At 39.1% G+C, this 14245-nt stretch overlaps 1 protein-coding gene across 1 annotated transcript in view; it reads right to left on the reverse strand.

Annotated features, from left to right (window-relative positions):
* The window catches only part of MAST4 (microtubule associated serine/threonine kinase family member 4), a 276965-nt gene that overhangs the window by 127081 nt on the left and 135639 nt on the right, over positions 1-14245 (reverse strand). The gene's annotated exons all lie outside the window — the stretch shown is intronic.

A 14245-nucleotide genomic window follows, 5' to 3' on the forward strand; every position in this document is an offset into this window, starting at 1 on the left:
TTAAGTCACATTATCCCCTTCCGTGGTAAACAGTTTCTGCAGTAACAGAATAGCAAACTGCTGAATGAATAGCAGGCTGTTCTTTAATGGAGAAAATTATTTGTCAAGGCTTTTCAGAACAAATATATTCTTGTAACACAAAGGTTAATACAAAAGGAGAAGTCATTGTTTGGTTCTGTCACATCTGCACCTGAATTTTAAAGGGATATCATCTGTAGTTTATATCAAGTTGAAAGCCGAACCTAGAAATTGTAGAAAAGTCTATTAATTTCAGTATTAAAGGTAGCATTACTTAAACCACTACACAACACTTCATAAAGACAGTTTAAAATCAGTGCTGCTATGTGGGATTTTGGTTATAATTTAATTACATTCCTTTTTTAGGCACTCTCTCTTATTCTGAGATTACAATTTTAATAAAAATATACTGTGAACTGTTCCATAAAGAGTAGCATTTTTTGCAATGCTCTACAAAAAAGAAGAAAAGCAAAGTGCAAGTACTTACTTTTAGTAATTTTAGAGCTAGAATATTTTATCTCACCCACCTACTTTTCCTGTACATAATATAATAAAGTCAACCACATGATTTTATTTTTGCTAGAGCTCTGGACCCGCTCTGTGGATGGACAATTTCTACAGACTAGTCAAAAGACAGGACCAAATGAAGCTGCTGCTTTTTGTGTGCTTGGCTTAATTTTGGGAGACATTAGCGAGTTCACAGGTACCAGGTTTTAGAGACAGAGGGAAATCTTCTAGTTATGGAAACTGCTGAACTGGATTTGGTGAACTTGATTGTTTTTTCAACCACATAGTAAAAATGAATAATTAAATTTTCAATTACATCTCTTATATCTCCTACATATTTCTACTGGAAGGTATTTTAAATTTATGTTATATATTATCTGGAGCCTTCATTTAAAGATATTGAAAACAAACTTAAAGGATACACAGAGCTATGCATTTGAATTTTTAAAACATAACAGACACCTGGATTGTGAAGGTTAACTTGAGGTCCCAGCAAGCATCCTGTAAGCAGTTTTGGAAACAAATTTGTAAATTCTCCTACCTCCCAAAAAAGAGAGAAAGAATGAATCGAAAGAGTTAAATTCCATCTCACTAACCACAATGGGTGAGTGCACAGATTTGCAAGGGCACAAAGTTAGGTGCTCAAATCTGAACAGCACATTCAGACAGGTTTTTCAAATTTTACTCAGAACACAAGCAAAACATCAGTTTTTGAAGACTTCTAAAACTTGAAAAATACAGTACAAGAATCAACGGTCTAACAGTCAACTGACACTGAAGCTGGTGAAGCTGCCATGCTTTTTCATTACTGAGTTTGGAGACAATCACTTAAGAACAGAAATTCAACAAGAGAGCAGCTGAGTATGGGGTACTACAGCCACAGGTTCCTGGCTCTCTCCTAGCAGCCAGGAACAGGCAGATTCCTATTCCCATTGCTCAGCACCTCTCAAACCAAGATCTGTTCCCTTAAAAATCCTTTGACAAAAATATCTTTTGTCTTTGATAAAAATACTTCTTCAGTTGCTGGAAAGTTGTTCCTGATGGAGATAGAAAATTTTGACAGGTAAACTGTGATTGTGTACAGACATGCTACAGTTTTAGTTAAGCCTTAAAGGATGTTCAAAGGGCTTAACTTTGTGGATACCACCCTTTAGTTTGCTGCTTCATTCTGTTAGCTGTGTAAGCACATGCACACGTAGCTTGCACCAAAGTACTATTTGTTTTTCTATAAAACTGTTAACTTTTTGTTGAAGGCACAAAGAGTAGGAGACAGCATGAACGCGTCGAGGAGGACAGCCAACTCCAGTGAATCAGGATGGATTCTGGAACTGTTAGAACTGTTAGAATAGAACTGTTTCTGTAAAGAAACTAGCAAAAGGCCTAGCTCTGGGGCTGAAGGTATGCTTCCATCAAGACTGTGCAACACAAATTTTACACACTACTTCCATAAGGCAAATTTTACTGCTGAAGTGAACAGAAGTCTACAACAAAGGCACTTGTTTTGTTTGTTTTTTATCACCACATGCAAAGAAATAGTCTGTCGCTACTAAACACTGCTTCGTGAAACACAACAGGTGAGCATTTAGTGCATTTTACCTGCAGGAAGACAATACCAGCAGCTTGTCTTGTCTAAAACAAAACTGAGTGGGACTGGCAATTGTGTACAGGCACTTAAACATAAACAATTGCATCAAAGGGCTATTTTGTGACCGTGATAAATCTTCCCTGAGCTGACTCAGGCAAGCACCTCACATTACATCAATGGTTAATTACTCTAAACTGAGATTGAGCTGTAGAGCTTGACTTCAAAAACTCTTTTTCAATACATTTTGCCTGATCCAGACAGAAGTTTAGAAAATTGTGATTTACTGGAAAAAAAAGATGAATCCTGAGTATAAGATCAATTTTTTTTCACTGTTGCAGTCTTACAGTTTTTGCAGGAATAAACAGGATCTGCTTCATGCACCTGGGGGCAAAAAACTGCAGCAATTAAATTAGATTAAGCCTTGCAAGTGAAAGCTGACTTCAAGCTTGATCAAAACATCTGTTTGCTCTTAATTTTGCACTGCTTAGATTTCATCTCACCAACACAGAGTTGAGAAAGGAAGCGGAAGTTAGCAAGAAAGATTATTATTGTTACAAAAGCTAAATGTAGATTAACCTGAAAATACTGGCAGATGTTGCCTATACTGACACAACTTCTGTAAAGAAAATGTCTCATCTGGAAAGAATTCCAAACAAAAAGTCAATCACAGCACTGAAGGGCTGTAAGCATTGTATTCCTTTGCAAATGCAAACCCTGGTCTCCTCTTAGCTAGTTCAAGAGTAAATTTATAAAACAAGATGTAGGAAAACACGGCTCAAATTATTCATTTATGTCTTTACTGAGGTGTCTCTAGTTTAGCAATCTCAGACATCTGGTTAAAACCAAGCAAAAACAGAAAAGCACAGAGAATATTTATTTCCTTGAAACACAAACCAGAAAGATGTTACTTCCACAGCATAGTTATTAACATTATATGCTTTCAAAGTCCCTCTCTTCTGCAGATGTTGACTATTCCTGCTTTTTCCCCTTAATAATGGTAACACAATAACACCATTAACAATGCAGGTGCCACTGGCTTTCATTATTCTGTAACATTTAACAACAATTATATTAATACAATTAACAAGTCAATGCACCCTTTGGATCTGCAGGCTTCTTGGCTAATGCTTTCCAAAGGTATTCTAGGGTTAGGAATCAACTCTCAAAGAATAATGACCTGAATTTCTGTCATCTAATCTGTTTACCACACCAATTCATACATTCATGCATTTCCAGCAAGCACAGCTTCTTCACTGCTAAACTGCACCACAGTTTATAAAGGAGTTCTAGCAGGAATGATGTCTGCATCCTGCAGTGAGTGCAACACTGCAGTTAAGTGCAACACTGCTTCTTGGCATCAGTGAGATGCAAAACACAGCACAAGAGGAATGGGGTGAAAAACACACACAATCTCTTTTTACAGTCTTTCAACATAGCATGCCTGGGCAGATTATAACTGCAGACAAAAAGAAGTCTGAAATATGAGTCTTCCCATTTGTTACCTCTACCTGACGTCAAGAGACAGACCAACACAATGTGTATAAAGCTTGCAAGCCTCATGCTTTAGCTATCTGCCAGAAAGCATCAGAAAGTATTCTTCATATTAATCTAACTGCACAGTTTATTCAGGATTGTTTGGCTACTTCCTACTTTTCCCATTAGTATTTGAGATAGGTCACAGCTAAGGAAGCAAGATCAGATGGAGAAAGCAATCCTTTTCCTTCAATCCCTGTCTGGTATGTCTCACTCATATGCTCAAACTCACAATAATTGCTCGATTTGTAATTGCAAGGAACGCTTCATCTTGGTCAGCTTACATAAGGAGAAGGAGGTGGGCTGTCCTATCGGTTTTCCTAGGGAACAGAGGAAGTGGATGCCAATGACAGAAGGTGTCTGCATTCACTCGCACCCAAAACCGCAGTTTGCACAATGGGCTCAGCATGGCATGCAGAAATAAATGCCTTGTCACTGCAGGGCAGTGGGTAAATTTCCGTAGAACCTGCATGTCCCTGTGTTCAATACACGGCAGCACAAAGCACTATGAACTCTCAGGGTACGGGCGTGACTGTTTGGTATGCCATGACAGAAAGACATCTTAGACAACTGCTTCCAGCCCTAAGTCCTGTTAACATCGTGGATCTATTGACATTTAAAGGCATATCCTTTAAATGTCAATCTGATAAATCTGATAGCAATAAGCAATTTACAATAACACATTTTATTAACGTGTCACTGGAGTACACAGTAAAAGATTAGGTGGTCTTGCAAAATATGACAAGAGTCTATTTAGAGCTCTAACTCATACAATTCTGCAAGGGACTTGTTTTGAAATTACAGTTCTAGAAAGCACTCAAAACTCAAATATATTAAAATAACTTTTTATAAATTAATTGCATATTCTGCTGAGAGCTTTATGGTATTGTCTGTATTGCTAAAAAACAGAATGGATCAAAAGAATGTGTTCATTAGCAATGTTAACTAAACGTTAGAAATAACAGAACTGCTGTAAGTTAACCCAGCAACTGGTTGTCACATTGAACATCTTAACTAAAAACAGTGATCCTAAAACATTGCAGACGAAAGGAATCAATAAACACCCACCAGCCAAGATTTGGCAAAATTTCTTTGCAACCTCACCCACTTCCATTCCTCCACAGTCGGTTTCAACAGGTACTTCTTAAACTTCCCCTGCAGCCAGGACAGCCTCCTTGTGTGTAGAGCAGATGCATTTTACATAAAGCGGGACTCATAATGACTGATCCTGCAACTTTGAGAGCTCAGAAGACATAAAAATAATGAAGTTGTGTGGCCAAAGAATGAGAGAAAAAGCTCCCTATACTTTGTCTAATTATCATTTTAACTGTTACTATAGATGACACCAGCAAGAGGTGTTAGAGGTTTTAGAGGTGTTAGCAATAAAAATACCTCAACCAATAAAGTCTCTTGTCAACAGACATTAAACTAAAAATGGTTAAAAGCTTGAGAAAGCTATTATAACATGTTAATAACAATTATGATCTCAGTCTGCACTGCCTTTCATGAAAAAAAGCATTAAAAATGAGTGGCAAAAATAGATCTACTTTTTGAAGAGTTCTACACTACACAAGGTTTAAACAGTTGTTCTTTTTAAAGACAAGACCCTCATTACACAGGGATAACCCAAAACCAGGCTCTTAATGAACATTTGTTCATCTGGTCTTCATTTAAGCTATATTTCAGTGCTAACTGATGCCATTTACCTTTCCTGTATGGTTTTTGTTGTTTTGTTTTTTTGTTTTTTTTTTTTTTGTCAAAAAAATGAAAACATAAAAATCCTCAAAGACATAAAAAACACCTATGGAATTGTTTTTGAGATCATGATAGTATCTGAAAATCTCCTTCAAAAAGTTAAAGCACAAATTCATGATTCCACAGTCCAGCCTGCAGCTGGATTCTCCCAAAACCTTATACCCATCTACCAACAACTAATACAGAGTTACCAAGCTCTGTTTTGGCTTGTTGATAACTGATTCCTTGTTAAGACCTTATCATGCACATGAATACATATATGCCTGAAGAAGAAGCTTCCCAACAATTCTGTAAGGCTACTCCATGTATGCTTCAATTTTATTTATTTTCTTTTTAATTCACCTTCTGGTTCCCTTGGTCATTAAACAAACAAGTAGACAAGTGCTCCAAATGGAGGTGAGCAGCTGAAAGAGAGTCATCAGACTTACACCAAAAAAACCCAAGCAAACAAACAAACAAAAACCACACAAAACAAAGAAACAAACAAAAAAAAAACCCAAAAAACCAAAACAAAACAAAAAAAAACCCAAAAAATCTCAAGAAATTTGAAGCTTGCATCTTTTTTTTTTTTAATCTGTCTTATGCTTTCATAAAGCCCTATGCACATTTCCACAAGGAATTCTGTCATTACAGACAAGTACAAATTAATAACCTTGTCCATGATGAGACAGTACTTTCTTCCAACATATGAAATCAAGTTTCAGCAGAAGGTTTGAGCAAATAATCCCATGGACATAATGACCATTTATTAAGAGTGCTAGGAAAGTCAAGTGGTCACACATTCTTCCCCAAGCGAGGTCCATTATATCTCTATTACTCCTATTGCTCCAGTCACATGTTTGTCTCATCTTTGTTAAAAACTGACAGTGATTTCACAATACTCCCAGGTACACACTCCTCTGCTACATTGTTTAGACACCGCTTCAACCATGTCTGAGATGAATTCTCTTGATCCAATCTAAATACATTAAATCTTACTGTACACCCCAATAACACAGAAAACATTTTGCTTCCTACTCATGGCAGATGTTCCACACACTGGAAGACTTTCATGAACACCCCTCAGCCTTCCCCTCTCTAAAATAAATAACCCCAGCACAGTAAATATTTTTCCATATACCATGTCCAATTTTCCAAGCAGCTGAGAGTTGTCATCTGTTTCCAGCTGATCGACATCAACACACAGCACTTCAATATAAGGCCTTGTAAGTTCTGGGTGGGATAGAATAATGCTGCATGCTTTGCAGCTCAAAATATCAGCTTCCCAGCACAGGATACCCACTGCCCTCCAACAGCAACTGTGGTATCTTAAACCTCACAGATCACCTCTGAAAACTAATTCCTATTCAACTATCTTGCGTATCTGCAGATTTTCTGCAGGAGCAGAATTTTTACTTTACTTGGGATATTTTCTCCACGTTGTCACAATGATTCTGAAACCCCATACTATATTTCAACATACTTGCATCTTTCCCAGCTTGTTGTCTGCTGCAAACTTCATGAACATAATCTAGTCTATCATCTAGGTCGCAAATGGAAAATAATGACTACAACCAGTTGTCCAGGATTATTACACCTGCAGCCCAGTGCTATCTCCTGTTAGTGTTTCCACCCTATAAGAAGCAAAGCAAAAGGCTCTTGAAAGTCACAATATCCCCAGCCCATGCCTCCACCTCATTTGCTGGTATGGCTTACTGGTAAAATTTGACTTTTAAAAAAAGCCAGCAAAGTTATGATTTATAGAACAAGAACCTAAAAATCTTTCTTGATTTACATACATGTGGGTATATTCTTGGTACTTCTGACAGGCATGTCAACCATAAAACAGCCTTATTTTTAAATGCAAATGGAAACATTTTACATTTCTCCTAGCAGAAACTAGGAGGAAAGCATTCACAAAATATGACAATGTCCTGTAAAAGCTAATTTTCAGCAGCATTTCAATGATACTATGAAGAACAACAGAAGAGCTGAGGCTGGGTCTCAAGGCCATACCTACACATGAATACAAACACGGCTGATTTAATCCTGTTTCCATCACATACTATGTTGAAGTCTGGTATGTGTCCAGTCACCTGATAGCAAAATAGCACCATGTAGGCGAGGGGAAAAAAGCATTCCCAATGTCCATATTCCCCGCACAACTTTTACAAAGGCACAAGAGACCTTTTCCATTCAGGCTAGAACAGCAGGAACTTGCTTATTTACAGCAGCACACTCAGCCCTGTGTCAGGAGCACCTGTGATAGCATGTTTGTCTCAAATATCATGCTTGCCTTCACTGCTTAAGGGCATGACCACACTAAACATTCATGAGTGAAGCCACTGGGATTTGAGGAAATGTGATTATATGCAATTACGCTGCCTTTTGCACTGTGGCAGTCAACACACAATGAATATTAAGTAAGAAACTCCCTGTGTCAGCCTTTTAGACTCACTTGCTCCCTGTGGCAGTTATCTGCTACCCTTTTCAGGCAAGCACAACAATAATGCAGATCCACTTATCCCCAGCACCCTTTCTGACCTTTTCACATGCCGGTGAGATCTGCTGCAACACACCTCATTAAGCCTCACAGGGCTAAGCTTGACTGGCTTGCTAGGAAAAAATGTGACAGAGAAGCAGAAATCCTACAATGTTTAGGAGAAAAAACAAGAGAACAGAGATGGCACAGAAGGGCAAATACACAGAAGGAATGTGTACTAATGCCAGGTTGGCTGCTGCCTTGACTCAGTGAGCAAAGACTCGTTAAAGACTACACAGAGGCAGAGCTCCTTGATTAGCCTTTATGGAACAAAATGGTATCATGCCAATGCAATATTTTCCTTCTCCAAACCTACAAAAGAAGAGCTCTGTCCTGCCGCCATTTAGCCTCCACTTTCCTTTCCAGACTGCCACAGAAGCCACCCACCTTCCTGCCACCCATGCTTTTGGCTGAAGTAACCTACTCAGTTTCTGCAAGCTCCAGTCTTTCAGTGAGCCATCAACCCCTCTGCAAAAACTGCATGTGCTGCCTGCCCCTCAGCTTACTCCCAGGGGCCATCACCCATCCTCCCATACACCAAGCATTTGGCAACCAGGTTCTTGGCATGCCTTCCCCATATTAAAACTACAATCACAGAGTCAATTCTGCAAGCCTGAACCTGTGTTAGGGCCTCTGCCCCAGCTCTCCACCGCTCTATCCCGGAGGACATGCCTGCAAGGAAGGCACTTGGCTTAACACAAAGGCTGAAAAGACAAGTGGAAAACCTCCAGCAAAACAGAGCATGCAAAGGACTGCATTCAGCCAACAAAACTTTAACACAGTTAGCACGATGCATAACTCCCAGGGAGAAGGGAGGCAGCAGATAGTAGGATGAAAGGAAATCAGTAGGATCCAGAAGTTTTAGACAGGGACAGAAGTGGTGGTAGGGGCAAGAATGGCCACAGCCACAAACATTATGTTCACAAAATACAAAAGACACAGCCAGTACAACCTAACTATAGAGCAGGTACACTCCCAGCTATGGCCAACAGAGGCCCTGCTGCCACACTGACATCTGTTTGCTTTAAAACTTTCAAGTCTGTCTGTAAGCACATAACTGTAGGCAACAAATACACTAATGTCCTTTATGATAAGCAACAGTACAGGTTTAGAATACTGACAGTAGTAAAATACGTTCAAGTCTGTATTTCATAGGAAAGAGTGAGGGGAAAAAATACTCCCTTCCTCCTCTGAGACAAAACAGAAGTAGTTCACTGGGATTTCATGATTGCTCTTCATGACTTCCACAGAAAAGTCATCCTATACTTTACATAATGGAATGGCAGTAATATTGAAAATTTCAAGAGGAAAATCTGTAATGGCAGAATGCCTAACTGAAGATGCAATGCAGGCAGATCCCTGATGTTCAGCAACTGCCTCTTTTCTTCTGAGGGCAGATATTTGGAATACAGGTGATACTACTAGCAAGAGAGAAAAAAATATATTGTCCAGAAAAACCTGAGTGCTTCTTTTCTTAAGGTAAAAGCAAACATTAATTTGTAGTCAATACCTCACCTTTAAACCCCATCAAAAAGCAAGCAAACAAACAAACAAAAGAAAGAAAACAAAAAAGGAAAAAAAAAGAAGATAAATAAAAAGACAAAAATAAAACAGCCTCTCATTACAATTCTTTAGGCACAGTTTCATCAAGCCATCATGTACTCCACCCAGAGCCCCACCAAGACTCCAGTCCTACAGATCCTAAGTAAATGTGTGCACACCAGGAATTGCACAGCCTCAGGAAGCTCCCTCCCAAGATTAAGAAATTATTCAAAACTTTGTAGCATCATTACCAAATTAAAATCAATTCATCAATACAGCATATAGCAGCCTAGATCATGCAATTCATCAGGACATTGCAACTCCTTTTTAACATTTTTTCTTAACAAATTTCAGACATTCCTTAACTGAAGAAAACTAAACTTCCTGAAATTAATGACACTGGGGAAAAAACCAGTGAACAAGAAGCTGCCTCAATATGTCAGATTTTCAAGGTTTAGTATTAGAAATTCAAGCTGTGCTGTCTAGCAGTGATTACCTACATGATGTTCTTCTCGATGTGTAAGAATTTTCTCAGGCAGCAGAATAAAATAGGTGGTTATATGGTTATTTGTTCTTTTTGTGTATGTGACACAGTTTTGAAACTTTACGGAAACAAAATCAAAGACAATTCTACTCGCTGAGAATGCAACTTCTGTTCATAAAATGAACAAGAAGACACAGCCAATGCTGATTTAAAAATCCTTATATACATCCATCACTTTTGCCAGATAACCATTAATTACACAATTATTGCACTCACACTAAGTCACCCCTAGACCCCACCCTAATACACACAATCTATGGATTTTATCCACTTACATCCTCTTTTATGATTTATCACATCACGTGTTAGAAAAAGGAATGATCTGTTTTAATGTAATTCATCATGTTCCTTTTCAGTGAAAAAATATGTATACTATGTTGAGGGTATTTTAAAGCTTTACAGTACCTTTTTATCGGTAAATTTATGCTCAGCTATTTTTGTGTGTGTACATGTGTACATCCTTGGACAGGGATGTGTAAATGCCATCAGGCACTCCCTGGTTCATAAGAGGATCTGTGTGCTTCAAAAATAGAAACACTTAATTCTGATCAAATTAAATCTGTATTTCTGAGTCTGGCTTAACATTAAGCATAAGCATCTCCCTTGATATTTCAGAATCACAGAATAGTCTGAGCTAGAAGAAACCCACAAGGATCATCATGCCAACTCTTAAGCAAACGGCCCATAAAGGGATCAAACCCACAACCTTGGTGTTATTAGCACCATGATCTAACCAACTGAGCTAGGGTTAGGGTTGGAAGTGTTAGGTGAAAATAAATAAATCAATAAAAATATTCCATCAAGACATAAATAACCCATCCCAATTGTAGCAGTGTGCAAAAATACACTCCTATTCAGTTTTCCAATAGACTTGCAAAGTGGGATACTAACAGCCACGCAGGTTTACAATCAGGCTAAGCTTATATAAAGTCTTTTTGCTGCTGGAGTAAGCCTGAGAGAAAGCTCTCATCCATTCATCCTGCCTCCAAGCCATCACACCCTGCTGCCAGAAAGAAGCATTTGTGCAGTTGCGCAATTTAACATGCTAAAGAAACTGCATGAAGCAAGTTGCAACCCGGATCAATTCTGCCTGTGTCCAGAGAAAGAGTTGAGCCAACACAGCCAGGGGGTGCTCCAAGCATGGAGAAGCTCACTTCTCAGCCAACCACAACTCTTTATCTCAGTTTAGCCAACTATGCTAAGATTGCTCACCCCTGAAATAGCTCTCCCTGTCCTGTTTAAAGATGTGTCCTTGGCATGACACTGGGCCTGAAGCACCAAAAGACAGTGTGAGATGTCCCTGCCTGGAACTGTTCAGGACCTCTAGATGTCTACTCAAAGGAACACACAGGACTTTTCACATCTTGAAATTCAATCTTCATGTCACCATTTATATAATATACAAATACAGCAGTCAACATGGCCCATGCACATAACCCCACAGCTATTGCTAACCTCAGCAGTGTGAGCCCTTTCAATTAAGCACTATTAAAGTAATTTTAAAATTACTTTGGGGTTACCATGGCCAGGTTTTAGTAGTAGGGGAGCTAGAAGGTGGCTAGAAGCTGCTAGAAGCTTTCTCTGTGTCTGGCAGATCCAATGCCGGGCAACTCCAAGACAGACCTGCTGCTCACCAAGGCTGGGCCAATGAAATTATGTTAACAGTTCTGTGGTAACAGATTTAAGAAGGAAAAAAAAAGTTATTGCACAGGTATAATTGCAGCCAGAGAAGAGCAGAGCAACAAAATGTAGTCGCAGCTCTCTTCACAGAAAGCAGGCAGGAACAACTTCCCAAGGATACTTCCTGCAAATCGCAGTGAGGAAACTCAGAGAAAGAGAAAAAAATTCTTATCACTATTCTTTGCTCCAGTTGTTTTTGTGCATGTGGAATGTGTTAGGAAGATTGCTTACCTGAAGTGATTTGGTAATTGGATTCTGGTGATGGCTTTTTATGTTAGTTAACCAATCACTCGAAGCTGTGTCCTGACTCTCTGGAGACAGTCACAAGTTTTTCTTTACTATGTATCTTTTGAATAGTATAGTATCTCTTTTGTATAGTATAGTATAGTATAGTATAGTATAGTATAGTATAGTATAGTATAGTATAGTATAGTATAGTATAGTATAGTATAGTATAGTATAGTATAGTGTAATATAGTTTAATAAAGCAATTGTTCAGCCTTCTGAATCAATGTAGTAGGATGCCAATCATTCCCAGACGTTGGGGTCATCCTGTTTAGAATAAAGATATGTGAGAGGAGCAGCCCTGCAGACACCAAGGCTGGTGAAGGAGGGGCAGGGGGTGCTCCAGGCACCAGAGCTGAGGTTCCCCTGCAGCCGTGGTGGGACCGTGGTGAGGCAGCTGTGGCCCTGCAGCCACGGAGGCCCCAGGGGATGCAGAGATCCATGTGCAGCCCCTGGAGGGGACCCAGGCCAGAGCAGGTGGATGTCTGAGACAAGGCTGTGACCCTGTGGGAGGCCTGGGCTGCAGCAGGGTCCTGACAGGGACCTCCAGACCCATGGAGAGAGGAGCCCATGCTGGAACAGGTTTCCTGGTAGGACTCGTGACCCTGTGGGGGACCCTGTGGAGCAGGCTGGGCCTGAAGGATGGCACCTTGTGGAAAGAGGCCCATACTGGAGCACTTCATGCAGAATTGTTGCTTATGGGATGGACTCAAACTGAAGAAGTTCATGGAGAACATGGAGGAGACCCCAGACTACAGCAGAGGAAGAACTCCTCTCCCTGAACAGCAGAAGAAACAATGTGATGAACTGTCCATAACCTCCATTCACTGTCTCTCTGTGCCACTGTGAGGGGAAAGGCAGAGCCTGAGAAGGATGGAGAGGTGTGAGAAGGTGTTCTTAGCATTTATTTTATTTCGCATTATCCCCGTTCGTTTCGTAATAAATTCAATCACTATACCAAATTCAAGTCTGTTTGGCCTGTGGCAGTATTTAGTGAGTGATCTCTCCCGGTCCTTATCTTACTTTACACATGAACCCTTCGCTGTATTTTCTCACTTCAGTCTAGTTTCAGAGGGGAGTGACAGAGAAGCTTTGGTGTGTGCCAGGCACCCAGCCAGGGTCAACCCACTACAACCATTTGCAGAAACATAAGCTCTTCAATAACTGGATATGATTATGCTGACAAGATGCTGTTCTCTACTACAGTTTAATAAAGCCTCAGCAACATCACAAAAAGCACACTAGTATCTCAGTGATCAGCTAAACCAGTATGTATGTGAATGCAACTGAGGTGATTGAGATGCAGTCATTTTCAGATTTGGAGTAAAGTAACTAATAACATTTAATGTCAAACATCCTAGCAAGAATAAGCAAGGTCAAGTTCTAAGAGCCACTTTTTGCTCTAGCTGAAGTGAACAGCAGTTTAGCCATTAACTTTAACTGAGTTAAATATAAAGCACGAAGGACACCAAAAGAATGAACCAAAAATCATTTTCTTTAACTGTTTTTCTCTCTGTCACTGAAATACTTAAATAATTAAATACTTGTCAAGGAATTAGTTTTCTATTTTCTTGATTTTTTCTTACATAATGGGTTTGCTTACCATATACCACAAGAATTATCATGCATCCAAACCTGAAACAAGAGTGTTTTCCAACACAGCAGATATCCTATTAAGTACAGGCTTCTGGTATGCTCTTTGAGTCAGAACCACAAAGCACTTCACAGCACTTTCCCAGCAGTTACAGTTTCAGTTATTCACATATCTCATCTGCCATCACTAAAACCTACACAGCACTATCAAGTTGAAACCAAGTAACCGGACTCTTGTGCAAGGGCACAGGATTTTACTCAAAATTGTCACCAATAATCTACAGATCATCTTATAGTATTATTTTTGAAAGAAAGCAGTAAGTGAACAGAGTTTGCTTCTTAAGACATTTTGTGATGTTCTTATCCCAATACTTTCTCAACAAGTTGCTAATACAGAATAAGAAATTAAACAGATGCAAATAAAAAATGCAAGTTTTAAAGACAAACAGCTCAAAACCACTGGAGAATCAAAGCCAAGGTATAGAAATCTAAATGAACTCAGCATCTGAGTACTTATTATTATAAGTAACAATTTATACAAGAATATATGATCTTTCCATAATCAAAATAGTAGCTTAACAATCCTATATATTCAGTAAACTCATCTATTCTTTTTTCCTACCTTCTCATCCAGGACTGTTTATGGAGTTCCATAAGTATGACAAGTTTCTTTTATATCATT

Source organism: Melospiza georgiana, chromosome Z (assembly GCF_028018845.1).
Source record: "Melospiza georgiana isolate bMelGeo1 chromosome Z, bMelGeo1.pri, whole genome shotgun sequence".
NCBI lineage: Eukaryota > Metazoa > Chordata > Aves > Passeriformes > Passerellidae > Melospiza > Melospiza georgiana.